The sequence below is a fragment of the Acipenser ruthenus genome, chromosome 4 (genome assembly GCF_902713425.1).
Source record: "Acipenser ruthenus chromosome 4, fAciRut3.2 maternal haplotype, whole genome shotgun sequence".
Taxonomy (NCBI): Eukaryota; Metazoa; Chordata; class Actinopteri; order Acipenseriformes; family Acipenseridae; genus Acipenser; species Acipenser ruthenus.
Genome location: NC_081192.1, coordinates 74,304,035 through 74,324,541, shown reverse-complemented (window position 1 = coordinate 74,324,541; position 20,507 = coordinate 74,304,035). Strand labels below are relative to the sequence as shown.

At 39.8% G+C, this 20,507-nt stretch overlaps 2 long non-coding RNA genes across 3 annotated transcripts; one reads left to right on the top strand and one right to left on the bottom strand.

Moving 5' to 3' along the window:
* Positions 1-537: 537 nt before the first annotated feature.
* Positions 538-2,426, bottom strand: LOC117435275 (uncharacterized). Of its 2 annotated transcripts, none has more exons than XR_009328630.1 (4): positions 2,337-2,426; positions 1,343-1,430; positions 1,022-1,186; positions 538-796 (listed from the first exon to the last, which is right to left on the bottom strand). It is a non-coding gene; the product is annotated as an uncharacterized LOC117435275 (long non-coding RNA). The 2 variants fall into 2 exon arrangements; XR_009328629.1 differs by lacking the exon at positions 2,337-2,426 and adding an exon at positions 1,749-1,961 and having other exon boundaries at positions 542-796.
* Positions 2,427-12,466: 10,040 nt separating this feature from the next.
* Positions 12,467-15,363, top strand: LOC117408934 (uncharacterized). The gene is made up of 3 exons (XR_004545447.3): positions 12,467-12,548; positions 13,463-13,591; positions 14,585-15,363. It is a non-coding gene; the product is annotated as an uncharacterized LOC117408934 (long non-coding RNA).
* Positions 15,364-20,507: the final 5,144 nt, after the last annotated feature.

The following is a 20,507-nucleotide window of genomic DNA, read 5'->3' as shown; positions in this document are numbered from 1 at the left end:
GTTTAATAGTTATTTATAGATCCTATTCTGAGATAGGTCAAAACAATTTGATGTACAATAAATATTTCTTATACATTACCATTTCCCTGTGTCTTATCTGAAGCATCTTCAATGTAGGACATCACAGTAGTTAGAAGATGCCCACTAGAAAGTCTGAAAATAGCATCTACCATTCTGGATAGGCCACTCATTAGGTTCCGTTCCAAGTTTACTCCAAAACGTAGTTCTACTTCGTGCAACAGCTAAAATACAGATGCTAAAGTTATTATTATATTTATTTATTTATTTATCATATGCCTTTATCCAAGGCGATATACACAGCTGTAAAAAAGAGTTGAATACTTACAAATAATGTAGTAGTTAAAAAAATCAATAAATAAAACAAAATCAAACTAAACTGAATGCGAGCAGAAAGAAGTTGCATGGGAAAAACCAGGAGCAGTGGAGTTTTGTAAAAGCTGGAGCAGGTGGATTGCTGATGCAGAAAGGTCACCTAGGAGGACTAATTAAAGTGATTATACATGCTTATAACTAAAAATATTAATTTCTGATCAATCACCATAGTAGAATAAAAACTAGTACCTACCAGTTTAGGATGCTTTAGGAATGGAAACAGACCAAGGACTTCTTCAGTGGACTTCTTCTCCATCATTCTTTCCCGAGTGTGTACAGTTCTATTCATGCTGTCACATATGGCTTCAATGTTCGGCCTCAATTTCGTTATTTCTTTTCTTATGGAGTCCAAGTGTTTGGCAATACTATGCTCGTCTTCTCCTGGGAACTCCTCACTGTGCATCTGCAATATGTATCATAACGTTAAGTAATTCAATACTTATGATCAGGCATTTACTGCATGTATTCTCTGTGCTTTTCTTTACTCTGGAAAAATGCTAAAGATCAAGTACTCTCCATGAAAGCCAATTAGCTAATAAACTACACAATCGCATGTATGTACATATATAAAGTATGTAATTCTATTTCAATCTATTTCTGTCAATGCAGATCCAAGAGTTAGGCTTACAGATTCTCTTCTCTTTTTCATGAGCGGTTGCTGTTGCTCTGGTGCACGCTTCCTTCCTCGACCCACAGCACCAAACTTTTTTTTCATGTCTTCTACAGTCTCCACTGAAATAAGTGTCTTTCTCTCTTTTTTGAATTTATTTCTCAGTATTTCAAGTAGAGTAGCCTGAAACAATGATAGAAAGTTAAACCTATGTCCATTATCTGGCTATAAAAAATACATATCAACTAGTAAAAATATATTTAACGCTGCATAATTTTGACAAATTAATGTTTATTCGACTATTTCTTTTATGAATATAACTACCAAATGTATACTCACATATCCAGTTTGGCTGTCATCCCTTAGAAATCTGTACTTACAGCACAAAGTACTTAGCACAGTACTGTACATTATGTGGTCTGGATACCTAAATATACAGATTAGAAAATAATATAGGCATATGAATTGTAAGTGAATTGTAAGAAAAATATATATTTGAGAAATAATGTCATGAAATACAGTTGCATTTTACAATTGCTTTAATTTACAAAAAAAACATGCTGAAAAGCATTATCAAAATGAATTTAATAAAACTTTTTCTCTTGAATAAAATATTGCTGTTATGATAGATTTTTAAAAAAAATAGTAATCATTTTAAAAATGAATATGCTATTTTATGTTATGTAATTATTCTAAAATTGGTTGCCTATGTATCTAAAACAAACACCGAAATCTCAGTTCTTACAGCGTATATTTGCTGAGGTCATCAAACAGAGTCTGTATTAGAGCTGCACGAAGGGCAGATTTGTCTTTTGATTTGAAACCAATGTCCTTTCTATCAAGGGCCATCTGTACAACTGGAGGAAATATAGGCAATGTATAACATGCGGTCCAAACATGAACACTTGTTGAGGTTTGTGGCACTTCTCTGCATTCTACTGGTAGCACCTTCTCTGAAACAATATGCTCATTTGCTTTTGTTCTATGAAAATACAAAAAACAACAAAAAAAACAATATTTCATAATTTTAATCACCTGAAAATATCTAAAGACTTGATATTTAAACAGAGCCTTATAATATAACAGCCATATTAATTTTCTACACAGAAGTTTAAAACCATACATTCCCAGTCCTCATTTTCAGGAATTAAACTAGTGAAAATACCTCTCTCTCTCTCTCTCTCTCTCTCTGTGTGTTTCCATAAAGAAATGTACTCCCATAATATACATCTTTCTTACAATACAACATTACAATACAAAAAGCGTACTGGTAGTAGTAATTTATACTTTTCAAAGTGAATCCTGTATGTATAATATATTTGTCATTACATACCTTTTAAGGTTCTCGAGAGCCTTTAAAAATTTGACTTGGTCCTTCATAGTTCGGAAGATCTTTCCAATCATATGTTCTGTCAGACCTAAAAGAGTCTCACCATCTATTTCTTCACCTAATGAACAAAAAAACATAAAATTAATCAGAAAAATAAGCACCAATGTTAACCTGACATTGTAATTAATATCACAGTTTTAAATGCAAGCAGTACCTTATACACAGTATGATGAGGTGCAATATATAAACATCCATCACTGTCTTCATAAGCATCTAGTGCATGGTAGTCAACTTCATTGCCAGGTGTTAATGTACACCACTCATGCAAAGCCTCTATTTTGAAGGCATGAAGGTGAGAATTAAATTCCAGAGCAAAATACAGTTTCCCACACAAAATCCATGTACACCTAAACTGAATGATATGCAAGATTTTGAAAAAAATGGGTAAATCCTCATGGACTACATCGACAATGAAGTAATCCTTGACTTCGTATTTCACGTGATCCACAGTTAGTTTCTTTACTTTCAGTATGGTTTCATCAGCTTCAAGTTCACTGGCTTGAATATTGCATTTTTCAAGAATAATGTCTTTCAAAGATGTAGATGATAGCTCATATGACTGATGCAAAGCATCTGCACAACAAAAATCCCAACACTGTCTTTGTTGATGTCTTTTTGCTAAAGTAAAGCAGATGTTCCGGAAGTTGCACACATTTCTTGCAAGCCGCTTAAAGTACTGGTGCTTTCCTTCAAAACGTAAGCACCAAAGTGATCGAAGTGGTCCAAATTCAGCTAGCAATCTGGGGTAGTGTACCAAGTAATGCAATTTTGGTATAAAATCACCAGGATACAGTCTATTAAATTCGCTGAGAAATTCTCCAATTAAAATCTGCAAATGTGAAAGTGACGACTTTTTCACAACAGGAGACATTACAAAGTCTACTATTTCACGCACCGGCATAGATTTAGCTAGGGACGGTAGGGACATGTCCCTACCAATGTCAAGGGACAGTTGAATTGTCCCTACCAATAATTTTGATAAATCTTAAACGTCTTTTGTCAAGTCATTTTATCTGCTCCACAAAGGGTTAACTCTCTCAAGCCCCCCGCCCCTCCCCCTCGTTAGTCCTCCCTCCTCCAAAAAAAACAAAACAAAAAAAAACGCTAATTTGATTGGCTTTGGCCCTTCCATACTGCATCACTGTAACACGGACTCAGTGCGTGGCTGACGTCAGGGACCAGCAGAGTGTGTTGTTTTCATTGAAGTGCGAAAGTGCACAAGGACTCGGGAGTGAAAGGTAAATCTCCGGGTTTAAAATAAAAAAAAAAATTCTAGTCATTCTTAAACGGTGTACATTGTGCCACAATTTTCACATTTATTTTAAAAAATAAGAATAAATATAATCAGTTTAATTCGATGTTTGTGTTTGTTGGTTAATGCGTTGTCATATTATTTCAATCCTCCTTCCTCCCTTTGTAACTAACTTACTCCTTGCTTGATATTTTTGTATCGTGTGTGTAAAAAGCGAACACGAACATATGTATTTGATTGAATGGACAGTGTGACTATCCAGGCGGCTAAATAAATGCACTATATTATATAGGCAGTAATAAAAAATATATAAAAAGTCAAATTAATGGTGGGGGGGGGGGGGGGGGGGACAACGACAGATATACAAATAAATTTCAGTGTGGCGTGAGTAAAAAAAAGGTTGAGAACCGCTGGTTTAGGCTGGACTCTGGAAAGACGCTCATCTGAAGTTGCCGCTTGCCGGTCAGGCTGATATGAGTGTGAGCCACTGACTGAATGAAAGCCAGGTGCCGCGGCTGAAGGTATTGTCAGCTCGTCAGCAACATAGTTTGAGAGAATAAAGCTACCTACCTACCTACCTATTACGTTAGCGACCCATTGCTAGCTGCTAACCCAACGTCCTTGGTGGCTAGCTAGCTTGTTTCACAGCTAAATCATTATGTGTGTGTGTGTGTGTGTGTGTGTGTGTGTGTGAGAGAGAGAGAGAGAGAGAGAGACTTTGACTTTTAAGATCCTTTATTTAACATTCCAAATAAAATCCATTAAAACTCAATAAAGGTAAAACATAACAAAATTAAGATTTAGCAATATTAAAAAAACTTAAAATACATCATGTTCTCCTTAAAAATTGATTTTATCAAAATAAAAGGATCATAAAAAATCAATTAAAAAAACACAGTGTTTTCTTTCTGTTAAAAACAGATTAAAGCCAAAATTAATAAAAACACTGTAAAAAAATTAAAAATAAAATTAAAAACTAGAACAAAAACTGGAGCTCCCCCTCCTCACTCACAGCACACAAGGCGTCTCCCACACACCACCTCTCCTGGAAGTCCTCCGGGTTATTATTTAGTTTAAAAAATTCAAAATCCACTCTTATCCGGCTGACCACCAAAACCCTGAACTGCAACACAACATCAGTCAGCCCGGCGCCAGAGATACTGTTCTTTCTGGATTTTAAAATGGCCAATTTTGCCTGACCCATTATAAAATTAATTAAAACACACCTGTTTCTCTTTTTAAAACTGTAGGGAACCCCAAAGATAAAAAGCTCTTTTGTGAACTCCTCGCCTAGGCCCTGCAGGAGCTCCTGTAGGAGATGGAAGAGTGGTCCTAGCCTGACACACTCACTATACATGTGAAACACTGTTTCCTCTGCAGAGCAGAAACAGCACTCTGAGCTAATGCTAGCATCAACTCTGTGGAGAAACCTGCCGGTGGACACAATACAGTGCAGGATCCTCCACTGCAGGTCCCCCGCTCTCTTGGTGAGGGGCAGTTTATACAGCACCCTCCATACTGGCCTGCACCCCTCCTTTACCTCCAGACATGCCCTCCATCTTGAATCCACCAACCCCCTCAACTGGTGGGAATGTGATGCCTTCACACAAATTTGGTAGATCTTCTTACTCTCTGCTGTATGAAGAGTTAGATCTTTAACTGTGTCTAGGTTTAATAACATTCCCTCGTTTCCTACACCCTCCTCTCCTTCACCTACTGCTGGACACACTAGCAGCCCTGGAAAGATGAAGTCTTGTCTCTGCCCTGTGCCGCTGGACATCTCCTCTCTCACAGCCTCCCTGAGCTTGGGGGAAAGACAACTTCTCAGTTCACTGACCATTTTCTCTGCCAGTCTCTCAGAGTGCCAGCCCAGCCGCCCAGCCAGCTGTGTAGCAGTCAGCCAGCAGGAGAGCTCAAAGTTGATAAGATGTCTCAGCCTGGTCACTCCTGCCCTCACAAAGCTGGCACAGAGCGTCATTGACTGAAAGAAACGTACAGGGAAGAGCGGTTTAAAAAATAGGGGCTCCTCCAACAGGACCCTGCCTGTCAGGGACCCCTCATCTCTCGCCACCCTCACTGCCCTCCAGGCATCTAAAACACTCAAGTAAAAAGAAGAGAGACCTACTTTAGCTAGTCTGGCACTCTCAATTAAAAACAGGTGTTTGTCTATCCCCAGCCCCCCTACTCTGCTGAGGAAAAAACAAGCTAGCCTCTTCCAATGAGCCTCCTCCCCAGCGTACAGGAGCCTCTGAACCGCCTGCAGTCTGAAGGCTGCCACCCTGCTGGCAATGCAGACCAACCCCTGCCCCCCTTCATCAGTGGGGAGATACAGGACCGCTGGCCTCAGCCAATGTCTCCTGCTCCAGAAAAACTCCAGCAGTATTCTTTGGATCTCCTGCACCATGCCCCGGGGAGGGTCCAGACACACCAGCCTGTGCCACAGCATGGAGGCCACCAGATTATTAATCACCAGGACCCTTCCCCTAAAGGACAGCTGGGCCAGCAGTCCCCTCCATCTCTGCAGCCGCCCCCTCACCCTGTCCACTAGGCCCTCCCAATTTTTCTGCATATATATCTCCACTCCAAAAAACACCCCCAGCACTTTTATACCTGTCCTGTCCCATCTCAGCGCCTCAGGCAGGACAGGGGGGGGTGCAATCATGCCAACTGCCTGACAGGAAGGTGTCACACTTTGCCCAGTTAACTCTTGCTGTAGAGGCTCCTTGGAATGTGTGCAGGCTCTGCTGTAGTGCCTTGATGTCTCCGTCACTGCACACAAACACGTTCACATCGTCTGCATAAGCGGACACCTTCACTGCGACAGAGGAGGGTGAGGAGGGCACTGCCCAGCCAACCAGCCGGCCCCTCAGCAGGTGCAGCAGGGGCTCTATGGCCAGTGAATAAAGCATTCCAGACAGGGAGCAGCCCTGCCTAATACCCCTGCACACTGGGAAGGGCTGACTCAGCCCATTGTTAATCTTTAAAATGCTAAAAACATTCCAATATAAAAGCTGGATATAAGAAATAAAAACAGGGCCAAACCCGAAGGCTTCCAGGGTTTTAAAAAGGTATGTGTGGTCGACCCTGTCAAACGCTTTCTCCTGATCTAAAGAAACCAGCCCAACATTCAAATCACATGTCTTAGCCATTGATAAAAAGTCTCGAATTAAAAACAAATTATCAAAAATGGAACGTCCCGGTATGCAGTAAGTTTGGTCCGTGTGTATTACAGCTCCTATACACATTTTTAGTCTATTGGCCAGACATTTTGAAATAATTTTAAAATCAGAACATAAAAGCGAAACAGGTCTCCAGTTTTTGAGTAAACACAGGTCTCCTTTCTTGGGCAGTAGTGTGATTACTGCCCGCCTGCAGCTGAGGGGCAGTTCTTTATCTCGGAGGCTCTCTCCCAGCACCTGCAAAAAGTCCTCACCAATCACAGTCCAGAAACTTTTAAAAAATTCAGTGGGCAGTCCATCAATGCCAGGAGCTTTTCCATTTGAAAGCTGTGTAACAGCAGTGGTCAGCTCCTGGTATGTTAGTGGCTTGTCTAATTGGTTCTGTTCTTCCTCGCTCAGGGTGGGCAAATCCTGGAGCAGCAGGTCTGTATCCTTCTGCTCACAAGGCTCTTTGCTGTACAGTTCAGAATAGAATTTTACTGCCTCCCTGCTGATCTCCTCCCGGCTGTACAGCTCCCTGCCGCAAGGCGTCCGGATGCAGTGCATCTTCCGGCTGTCTGCTCTCCTCCTCTCCAAGCCAAAAAAGAAACTGGAGGGGGTGTCCATCTTTAAGCTCCATGAAGCGAGAGCGCACCAGCGCCCCCTTCACTCTTTCCTTCAGCAGGCTGCCCAGCATGTGTTTCTGCTCCCTCAGCGTTTGCAGGGTCTGCTCCTGGTGGTCTGTGTCCAGGCTGCTCTCTAACTGGAGAATTTTCAACTCCAGCTCTCTCACTGCTGCGTTCAGTGACCCGGTTGAATTGAGTGTGTACTGCTGGCAAAAGATTTTAATCTGCGTTTTGCCAATGTCCCACCACTGCCTAATATTTTTATAATTTGTTTTTTCTTTTTTCCAAATGTTCCAAAAATCATTAAATTGTTTTACAAAAAGTGTGTCCTGTAATAGCTTTAAATTAAAATGCCAGTAGGAGGTGCTGTGAGAGTCAGTGGTGAGTATTACTGTAACTAACAGACAGTGGTGGTCAGAGAGGCTACTGGGGATGATATTGGCTTTAATGAATTTATTCAAATGAGTGTGTGTTGTGTAGAAGCGGTCTAACCTGGCTCTATATATTTGTTGTGCGCGACAATGAGACCAGGTGTACTGTCTTGCATTGGGGTGCAGACACCTCCAGACATCAACCAGGCCACTGAACTGAAAAACTGCAGCTAATTCACTTGAGGATTGGGGATTGGGTTCCTCATTATTTCTATCCATTGTAAAATCAATAGTGCAGTTAAAATCTCCTCCCACCACCACCACATCATCATTATCAATATTTAAAAGAGCTTGCTTTAATTTATTAAAAATTAAAATGCGTTCCCTTCCTTTATTTGGTGCATAAATATTAATAAAAACAAATACAGTACCACCCAACCTTGCTCTCACTTTTAATAACCTCCCCTTTTCAATTTCTTCAATATCTAAAATTGTTGCTCCTAGGCTGGGCTTAAATAAAATTGCCACTCCTGCACTGGTGCTTGAGCCGTGGCTCAGCACACACGGCCCCCTCCACTCTGCCAGCCACGCCGCCTCATTCTCCCTGTCTGAGTGCGTCTCCTGCAGCAGCGCGACCCCCGCCCGCTTCTGCTCTAAAAACTCACACAGCTGCGCTCTTTTAAAAGACTGTCTGCAGCCATTCACGTTAAAAGAAATAAAAAAAAACGCACTTTTCCATAGCGGCTAAAAAAAATAAAACTGACAGAGTAAAACAAGCAACAATAAAAAAATTCTTAAAAGAAGTATCCATTTTTAAAATTATTGTTTGGCAACATTAGCAATCTTTTTCTTAATTATTTGAACATATTTTTTAAGACGGTACCTTTTTTGCTGGTCGAACTCCTCTAATGTTGCCTTTCGTGTGACGATGTGTGCTGAGTGGAGGAATAATCTCAGATCTGGGAAGAAGTTTTCAATTTCAACCCCCCTTTTCCCTTTTGTACTCTCCATAAACTGCTTAAATTCATCTAGGGTATAGATTTTTTTCCCCTTGTTAACGGGTTGGCTATCGGGGATGTCAGAGATAAGCGAGGAGTCAGAGAGCTCCCCCTCCATTTCCTCTGCTCCGTCCTCGCTGTCTGCTCCGCCGTCCACGGCTGCCAGCTCCTCCGCGGCTCTCTCCAACTCTCTAGCGCCGCTCTCCTCTCCTCCTCCCAGCACAGCCACAGCCGTCACCGCTGCCTCTGCCTCCGCTTGCTGGGGTTCAGAGAGAGAAGAGCGCTGCACCGGTTGTAAGCCCGTCGCCGTGCCGCTCCCCTCTCCCTCCATATCAGGAGGGACAGACCCCCCTGCCTGAGACTGCAGGCTCCCCTCCAGCACAGGCTCGGTGCTCTGCTCCGTCCCCCGCTCGCTGTTAGGCAGATCTGCAACTTCTTTGTTTTTTTTGTTTTTTAAGTCTTTTTTTAGCTACCATCACAAAACCCTCATCATTTTCGGTAGTTTTATTTTGTGACGGACCGTGGCTGAGTCTCTTCAGCCTCGGCTGTGGTGTGGGCGGCTTCATCCCGATCGGCGGCTCCCTGCTCTCTGCAGACTCCGGCTGGCGCTGCGATGGGGGAGCAGCCTCATCCTCCCGCTCACCCCCAACATCCCCAGCCTCCTCCCTGCCATCAGTACCCTGCTCCTGCCTTTCCTCATTTTTGTTTTTTCTCGGGCAGGCTCTCCTCTGGTTAAAACACCGCATTGTATCCGAGCTGACAAACACTACGCAGCCCGTCCCTTCCACACTGAAGCTCCAAGCAACATCAATCACCTCCCCCGGGTTATTCAGCAGCAAAAACGCCTGTCTCCGAAAAGACAGGACGTGCTTAACACTTGTATTTCTGCACCCTAATGGTATATTTTTAATTGGGGACACCAGTTTGCCATATCGGGAAAGTTCATTTGCCAAGGTCTCGTTTTTTAAAAACGGCGGCACATTAGACATGATTACCTTGGTAACAGGGGTTACTAAGGGGGATACTTGAATAAAATCTCCTTTCACTGAAAAACCTTCCTCCACTAGTTGATTGACCAGCGATACCTCTTTTAAAAACACGACAAACCTTTTATTCATACGGGATGCCGATATTATATTGTCACACCCGACCACCTCTCCCACTGCCAGCAGGCACTCCTCCACCGACACGCCGGCATCGGGCAAGCAGCTGACCCCGTGTCGGCGGCTGAGAGCCCCCAGCCCTCCAGAGTGAGATCCCATAACGGGACCTACACACACACACACTACTCTATAAACGGGAAAGTACAAACAAAGCAACGAAACAAAGATATATAAACGAACTAAACAATTAACAATTAAATATATAAATTTGCAAAAAATATAGTAGCGAAAACACTCTCCTACCGCACCAGCGTTCAAACGCTACCGCCTCTCCGCAAGCTCCTCCCACAATCCCACAATCCTCAGCGAGAGAGAGAGAGAGAGAGAGAGAGAGAGAGAGAGAGAGAGAGAGAGAGAGAGAGAGAGAGAGAGAGAGAGAGAGAGAGAGAGTGCGTGAGCATGTTTTGATATCGTCATTCAACTAACGTTAGCTAATCACTTCAATTTGGCTTTAGGTGACTAAAGCATAATAGCAACCAAAAAAATAAAGATGGACATAAGGAAGTTTTTTTTACAAAAAGTCAAAGTGTAAGTAGGAAGATGTTATTAAAGTAATAAACACAATTGATAATGATTCTCATAGCAAATGAAAAAATAATTTACTAATGAAGTTAACAGAGTCATACTTTCTCTCTAAACAGCATGCATCAATTTATCATTTTATCAGGCGAGTGAAGCAGTGCAGCCTGGTAAAAGCAGTACAGAGGCAGGTGGAGCAACAGGGTCGCAGGTGGGGTCTGTAATGGCTTAGTGATTATAACAGTGAAAGTGTTAGACTCAGTTTTGAGATATATTAATGTTTGAGGCACATTGTGAAATAATAGTAGGCTAATGCTGTATAGTAATACTCAGCAAATAAAGTTAGCATAGCCATATATTTTCTCTCTATATGGCATGCATCAATTTATTATTTTATCAGGTGAATGAAGCAATGCACCCAGGTACGAGCAGCAGCACAGACACAGGAGTGGCAGGCAGAGCACGTGAGCGTGCATGTGCTCATGCTTGTAGCGCCAGGGGTATTGGTAGCTTACAGTAAGGCTGGGATAGGTTATAATTCAGGTTATTAGTAATTCTACAGCAGGGATGTCAAACCAGCTTCCAGGAGGGACACTTTATCATAGTGTTTTAAGTGTATACCAGCCAACTTCATGTCAATCAAACTGTCCTCGATTCATGTCCAGCATTCATTTCAAGCCACCAGAAGTTACCATTTAATAGCTGTCTACTAAAAAATTTCTTCCCGGGGGGGCATGCCCCGAACCCCACTAGCGACCGTGACTCCGCCCCCCTACAAAATTGTGTCCCCACCAATGTTCAAACCAAACCTACGCCCTTGACCTCCGGAATGAAGCAACCGGAGGTGGATGGAAAGACTCAATATTGCAGCTACCGGGGCATGCAAGACTCCATATCGTAGATACCGGGCATGCAATTATATATATATATATATATATATATATATATATATATATATATATATATATATATATATATATATATATCATGTTATTTTAAAAAAAAATTTTTTTTTTGGATGTTTGGAGTTTTACTCGCGCATAGTTTTGTATGTTATTTCCGAATTTCTCCTTTAACATGTCTGAAGGGGACACTGTATTACTTAAAACGTGAATTAACGTATTAAAACGTGTTAACTGTGAGCAGTTACCTTGGGATTACACACCAGGTTCAGCCGCATTGATTGGACTAATGTATCCGCAGGCGACCTAAGACTCACCGTTTCCACGGTGTCAGTAGTGCTCAACAGAAAATAATGCATACAGAAAAAAACCAGGATGACTGAACAAAAGGAAAAGTGAAACGAAGAAACTGTAAAAAATGACGACTGGACACCAACCACTAAAAGCTGGTAATTTTAAACTTTAAAGAGATAGTTTATACCCTCTAAGTGGGCAATTTCTAATCTCTTTATTCATGCCACTGTCTGGTGCTCCAAGGGAGACTACAGTTGGATTTTTATACCAGCTCTGTTATCCCCAGCTGGGGATGAAATCCATTGCGAAGGGGATGAAGTGGAGGTGGCTGTACACACACACACACAATTTGTTACAAACTGTTTATCCAATTGACAGGAAACTTAGCATCAACATTATAGAGTATACATTAATGATAATATACAAGATTGTGAATGTCACACAGTTTTACATACATCTGGATAATCCCTCATCAGACTGTGATTAAACATTTCATTGCTAATTCTTATTCTATCCTGTACATACTGTTGATATGTCATGTTCATCGTTTAGAGTTTACGTGGCAGGAGATGTATATGTATACATAAGCATAGGCAAATTGTAAGCATGGCAAATTCTTTGTTGAGATTTAGTAATGTCTTTCTCAAAGAGACCCAAGTGTAAATGTTTGTCGTAATCACCATGGATAATAGCATTTACATAATGTCCCGTGACAAGAAATTACATCTAAAATACAAATGTATTTTTTTCAGATTTGTAAAAAAAGACCTGCTTCTCCTGGTGTTGTATCCTTGCTGGACGGAGATGGTGAAGATGCTGGAGGCGGCCAAGCCAGCACAGTATGGGGTAGATTTGACAAGGGACAAGAAAAGGTAATTAGAATTACAACGTGATGTTTAGGAACCCGCATTAGAGAGACAGATAGATTCAAATTATTATTTTTCTCTGTCCCCTTACATTTGTATGCTGTTTGAAATCATATTTTTGTAATAATCTGTGTTCAGGATATGCCATAGACCTAGGTTAGATGAGCCAAAATGTCTTTATATCAGTAGTAACTGTGTATAGCCAGGTATACAATCGGAAACTTAATTCACTTTTGAGTTATTGTCTATGTTTGGTACACAGCTTATCTTCCTGATTTTATTTTTATTTTTTTTAACTTAGGTTCCATTACCAGTGCTGTCCCATAAAAATAAACCATTTTCCTGCCACATTGTTTCACCCTCTGGACATATCAATGATTCAGATCTTTTACACATATCCATCTTATATGGATGTTTTGTGTTTTGTTTATAAAAAATGTGTAAATGTGTAAAGGACTAGGGGTTGTGGTGTTTGTCTGAAGTAAGAGAGTGGTGGTGTAACATCAAATCATTTGCAGCACGAATAAGTCACAGTCACTGGCCATGTCATGCACACTTATTTCTAACTCATTGGTTGATCGAAAATAAGTTTAACATGCAATGGAGTAGTTCATTGGTTTTATACGCTCCCTTTAAAGATGTAATAAACAATCTCATCCAGTGGGATCTCTTTTCAGAGTGTGCAGTAGCAGAAGGGGATTGTGGGAATGTGTGGAGCTAAGGAAGGTAGAAGGAGATGCGCAGTAGAAACCCTGGGATATGTTTACACAATGAACTAATTTGTGGATGAATATCGTTGGTGTTAATTAAAGTTAATAAGACAAAATATTTTAGTGTAAAATTATACTTGATGGTGGGGTACTGCCTTTTTTAATTTTTACAGAGATGTCATTTTTTAAATCTTATTGCTATCTTACCAGAAGGCCACCTCCCCTCCAGACATTCCGATCAGAGAAAAGAGACAATTCGAAGCCAACCCAAACAGACGTCCAAGACCTTGTCTGGGCTGCCTATCTGTAATATCAGCTAAAAAGGAGGCTCCTGTAACAGTAAGTTATCTTTCCTGTAGCCATTCCCTAGACTGCAGTGTTATGTGGCACTTCATTACCAAATCAATCAGAAAACATGTCACCTTCAGTTAGTCCATTTTTTTAATTTGTTTTTTAAAAATCAATATTATTTAATCAAAAAATCAAAGATATTTAAACTTGTCAGTTTTTGTTTACATTGCATTATTTTGGAACTCTTAATACAATTATTGATAATAGAAACAACTTTGCAAATGCCATTACTATTTTTCAGATTCCTAGGATGAAACCGTTGGCCATAGCAACAGGAAAAACTGATTTAGCACACTTTGAAAAACAATATTGAAAATATTAAAACAATCAGCTCTATCACAATGACCTCAGTGAAACCCAGCGTGGTTGCGGGATGATACAAAATCCATTGTAATGAACAATAAGTGAAATGCCAGGGGTCCCGAGTGGCGCATCCAGTAAAGGCACTCCACGTGCAGTGCAGGATGTGCCCTATAGTCTGGACATCGCGAGTTCGAGTCCAGGCTATTCCTTTGCCGACCGAGGATGGGAGCTCCCAGGGGGCGGCGCTCAATTGGCCCACGCTTCGGAGGACAGCGTGTGTTTGTCTTCGCCCTCCAGAGTCAGCCCTGGGGTGGTAGCGGTGAGCTGAGCATAATAAAATAATTGGCCATTCCAAATTGGGGAGAAAATAATAAAAAATAATTGGCAACGACTAAATTTATAAAAAAAAAAAAGTGAAATGCTTCAGTTTTTACAAGCTTGATTAATATGCCCCTATTTACCAGATAGAGGGGTCTACTATTCAATGGTTCTATAGAATGTTGACACACGCTGATGAAAAAATAGCACCATCTAGATTTCTTCCTTATCAAGCAACTAAATCAGACACCATATATCTTGTGATCATAGCAGATTTTGCCCATTTTGAGGATAAGTGATACCAAACATTAAACAAACTACATGGGAAGTTTTATTAAAAGGATTCTCACCTTTCCCCAGCATACAGCTGATCCTGTCCTAATGTGAAGGTGGATCCAACAAGTGACGTTGTGATCCTGCCAGTCGAAGTGCAGAAAAATCACAGTCAAATGCATGTTGGCCTGATAACCAAATATTGTTCTTTTTTTTTTTTTTTAAATCCTGCGCTAGTAAATCATGTATCTGTGTCAGGATAGCATATACAGCATGCTCATGCCTAAGTAAACAAACATTTTAAGAACATAAGAAAGTTTACAAACGAGAGGAGGCCATTCGGCCCATCTTGCTCTTTTGGTTGTTAGTAGCTTATTGATCCCAGAATCTCATCAAGCAGCTTCTTGAAGGATCCCAGGGTGTCGGCTTCAACAACATTACTGGGGAGCGGGTTCCAGACCCTCACAATTCTCTGTGTAGAAAAGTGCCTCCTATTTTCTGTTCTGAATGCCCCTTTATCTAATCTCCATTTGTGACTCCTTGTCGAAAAAGTCCCCTGGGTCGACATTGTCAATACCTTTTAGCATTTTGAATGCTTGAATCAGATCACCGCGTAGTCTTCTTTGTTCGAGACTGAATAGATTCAATTCTTTTAGCCTGTCTGCATATGACATGCCTTTTAAACCCGGGATAATTCTGGTCGCTCTTCTTTGCACTCTTTCTTGAGCAGCAATATCCTTTTTGTAACGAGGTGACCAGAACTGAACACAATATTCTAGATGAGGTCTTACTAATGCATTGTAAAGTTTTAACATTACTTCCCTTGATTTAAATTCAACACTTATCACAATATATCCGAGCATCTTGTTGGCCTTTTTTTATAGCTTCCCCACATTGTCTAGATGAAGACATTTTAATAAAGAACAAAAATAAAAAACACTTTGTTCTTGAGTTTATTTTGGTATCTTTTGAAATTGGTATTCTTCTTGTGTGTGTTTGTGTATATGCATGTGTGTGAAGGATGTGGGTTGGTGGGAGGGTGTTCATTTTAATGGATTTATGTCTTTTTAAGACAGAATGCTTTTGACAGCTGTTTTGTTGTGTTCACAAAGCTTTAACACTTGAGTAAGTCCTTGAGAATTTCATGCAATCTTTTAAAGGTTTTCTGACCTGTAAATTAGTCCTACAACCACACAATGTCAGTGGAGTACACCTAATATGTGTAATTAACAATAATTAAACATTACCAATTTTGGCATGATGAATTAACACACAGAAAAGGCTAATGACTAATCAAGCTTTAAATCCAATTTCTTAAAGGCTTAAAAAAATTAGAGTGGTTATCTTCTTTCTTGGATTTGGGATTTCTATTATAATATTTTTATTTAAGTATTTCTTCAAGATATAGGCAGTGCCATTTACAGTGTGGCCCTGAATCTTGGATTACTAGCCTCCTTGAGGATCTTTAAAATACATATTCCTGCTCGAGCAATATTTTAAAAAAATATATCTCTGGTTGCAATTTGGTTTTTAACATCAGGGAAATGATTCATCTATATGCTAAGGGTTGCAACTTTAAGATCTCTTTTTTCAGTAATTTCAAATGTCTGTCTACTAAAGCCTTTCTATAATGTTCTAAAGATAAATGGCAGATTATGAAAAATATATTGTCGTCACAGTGCATGACTGCAAATGGGTACTGATGTACATTTTGTAATCTGGCACAGTCATGTTTTTTTTCTTTTTCTAAAACCAAAAGCCTTGATTGCCTCAATTTCTATAGCTATAATTACTCATTAGCCAATAGTTAATGTGTTAATAACTTATTTATTCTTTAGATCAGTTTATGGGGAATTTGTATTTGGTCATGTGGACATCTGGAGGTTATAGGAAGGACAGACTTATCATTATATATATATATATATATATATATATATATATATATATATATATATACACACACACACAGTGACACTCAAAAGTATTCACCCCCCTTGGACTTTTCCACATTTTATTGTGTTACAAATGGAATCAAAATGGATTTAATTAGGAGTTTTTGCTACTGATCAACACAAAAAGTGAAAAGTGAAAAATAAAATCTACAAATTGTTCTAAATTAATTACAAATATAAAACTGAAAATAATTGATTGCATAAGTATTCACTCCCTTTGCTATGACACACCTAAATAAGCTCTGGTGCAACCAATTGTCTTTAGAAGTCACATAATTAGTTGAATGGTGTCCACCTGTGTGCAATTAAGGTGTTTCACATGATTTCAGGTTAAATACACCTGTCTCTGGGAGGTCCCACAGTTGGTTAGTACATTTCCTAACAAAAACAACATTCAAAGCAAATCCGGAATAAGGTTCTTCAAAAGCACCAATCGGGTAGGATATAAGAACATTTCCAAGGCATTGAATATCCCCCGGAGCACAGTAAAGTCCATTATTAAGAAATGGAGAGAATATGGCACAACTGTGAATCTGTCTAGAAAAGGCTGTCCTCAAAAACTGAGTATCCGGGCGAGAAGGGCACTAGCCAGGGAGGCCACCAAGAGGCCTATGGCAACTCTAAAGGAGTTACAGTCTTCCACGGCTGAGCTGGGAGACACTGTGCATACGGCAACAATAGCCCGGGTGCTTTACAAAACTGGCCTTTATGGGAGAGTGGCAAAAAGAAAGCCATTGTTGAAAAAAACTTGCATCAAATCTCGGCTAGAGTTTGCCAGAAGGCATGTGGGAGACTCTGAGACCAAGTGGAAGAAGATTCTATGGTGTGATGAGACCAAAATAGAGCTTTTTGGCCACAACGCTAAGCGCTATGTTTGGCGCAAGCCTAACACCGCACATCATCCTGAGAACACCATCCCTACCGTGAAGCATGGTGGTGGCAGCATCATGCTATGGGGATGCTTCTCTGCGTCAGGGCCTGGAAAGCTCGTGAAGATGCAAAAATTGCAGTGTCCAGATGTGCAAAGCTGGTAGAGACTTATACAAATAGACTCGTGGCTGTAATTGCTGCCAAAGGTGCCTCTACCAAATATTGACTCAAGGGGGTGAATACTTATGCAATCAATTATTTTCTGTTTTGTATTTGTAATTAATTTAGAACAATTTGTAGATTTTATTTTTCACTTTGACATTATGGACTTTTTTGTGTTGTTCAGTGGCAAAAACTCATAATTAAATCCATTATGCAGCTGATGCATAGTTCACTCACCCTAGTCTCTGTAAGTCCAGAAGTTACATAAATATTAAGTATTATTTAATCCATCAATACTTCAACATTCGTAAAAGATCTTCACTCCAAATCTCACTTTATAGGCTTTACAGTACACCAAACTGCTATATCATTCTCTTGCTGTTTTGTGAGGTTTTTGAAATTGAGAGGAGCCCTAAGCTAAACTGCTATATAACATCCTGCAACATGCTTGTGGTTCAGTGTTGAGCTCTGAAGATGAGGTCACTGCTGCTTGTCTGCCTGCTTGTGGTCACACTGACTGTGGCTATTCCTGCCCCTATGTAGAGGGGTCTGAAACAGACAAAACAATGAAGGTTGGTAGAAATAGATAAAATTGTATTCTTAAAACTATGTATTTATTTGCATTACTTATTATTTAAACTGAACAAAATTAACTCTAATGAAACTCGTATTTCTAACTTGAGACATAGTATCCATTGAAAGTTAATTTCTGCAAATATATGGTAGTTCCATTCAAGGTGAAACAACTTCTAACGTAAGAAAGAAAAACATTTTACTCACTTGCAGGCAATATTCCCATATTCTAGATATTTATCTTCTAGGGTAAAACCACAAGAAACTAATCCAGGTAGACCAGAATTTTAACTGAAGTCCTTATCAACCTTGCCTATATGTTGCTGCAGGTCTTCAAAGGATGTTGGGTAATGATTACTGTGAAAAACGTTTTCTCATTTCACAGGAAGAGCAATTCCATTCTACCCAGTGTAGGGACTGTGAGCATGTGTTAATGCCATTCATGCAATCTTATTAGGTGTGGCTGAAACACTGAAATAATAAGGAACTTGCAGCACTCTCCTCTCCCAGATCACCAAAGATGTTTTACTTTCTTTTTTTTGTGTGTGCTGAAAGTCAATTTCAATTTCTTATGTATATTATACTGTATCTAGATAATCATTTAAACAAATCTTGTTATATCATGATATTTTAATATATTTTATATAAATGTTGTATTAGGCTGTGTGGTCCAGTGGTTAAAGAACAGGGCTTGTAACCAGGTTCCCGGTTCAAATCCCACCTCAGCCACTGACTCATTGTGTGATCCTGAGCAAGTCACTTAACCTCCTTGTGCTCTGTCTTTTGGGTGAGACGTAATTGTAAGTGACTCTGCAGCTGATGCATAGTTCACACACCCTAGTCTCTGTAAGTCGCCTTGGATAAAGGCGTCTGCTAAAATAAACAAATAATAATACTATTCTTTTCTTACCCAAGTGTGAACTATTTAAATAATATCCCTGATACCGATATAGTAAATGGAAGTGCACAACAAGTAAGGTTTATGAAATGATGTGGTTAACCCCACCCACTTTAAATGGTTTGGTTAGCCCCACCCACTTTAAATTATTTGGTTAACCCCGCCCAATGGCGACTAATGGCTTCTTTTTTTTTTTTTGATGTTAGGAGTTAGAATGGTATTTATCGTTTCAACGGTGTCAGTAGTGCTCAACAGAAAATAATGCATACAGAAAAATATTGTATACTGGCCATGGGCTTTGGTTTTGCCCAGCGCCGTAACTAAGCATTTAGCTACCGGGGTATGCAAATATATATATATATATATATATATATATATATATATATATATATATATATATATATATATATATATATAATTGTTTTTTTGTTTTTTTTTGGATGTTAGGAGTTAGGATGGTATTTACTCGCGCATAGTTTTAAATGTTATTTCCGAATCTCTCCTTTAACATGTCTGAAGGGGACACTGTATTACTTAAAACGTGAATTAACGTATTAAAACGTGTTAACAATGAGCAGTTACCTTGGGATTACACACCAGGTTCAGACGCATTGATTGGACTAATGTATCCGCAGACTCGCCGTTTCAACGGTGTCAGTAGTGCTCAACAGAAAATAATGCATACAGAAAAATATTGTATACTGGCCAAAGGCTTTGGTTTTGCCCAGCGCCGTAACTAAGTATTTAGCTACCGGGTATTGGCGACTCATTGCTTGAAAAACTGGTGGGGCATAGCACCCCCATCCCCCCCCCCCCCCCCCCGAAAAAAAAAAAAAAACGTGCTCAAACCCGATGCCCGATTTTAACCATTTTTATGTAAACATTAAGCTAGCTTTCTAACATTACCAGATATTTCATCACAAACAGTTCTACGCCAGATTGTCACAATCAAGAGAGCTGCAAACAACACTTTACAGGCAAAAGTCTCTTATCGACAGACAGCTACATCTGCACTAACCTGAGCGTTTGAAATGGAAGGAACGTCACACTCTTGTGCTGTTCGTAACATTCTGAACTACAGAAGAGTCAGGTTCGGTTTCTGTTGATGTCTCTGGCGTTGGAGGTTTAGCTTTTTTGTTGTAGAAAAACTCCAAACGTAGCTTTCTTTTTGCCATTTTAACAGGGCTCAAATTCACTCCGTTTTAGCACATATTTTCGCTGACTGAAAAAGTGAAAGTCTCACACGAGAACAAATATAACGGTGAAGGGTCTTAGACACTCTTTGTTATGTTATTATGTTTTGAAAGTTTGAAATAAACTGCGCATTTTTAAATAATAAACCCTGGCAACAGTGGCGTAGCCAGGATTTTTTTTCGGGAGAGGGTGGCAATGGTAACTTTTTTAAGGTGAATAGTCACAGTGGTGAAATTGGCAACCTGATTTCTTATTAGTGCATTGACGTTTTATTTTCGAAAAATAAAGAACTTTTTTTTTTTTTAACAGAAGATCCAATAACCAAATACACTGTTGTGCAAAATAGTTAAAAAGAGAGATT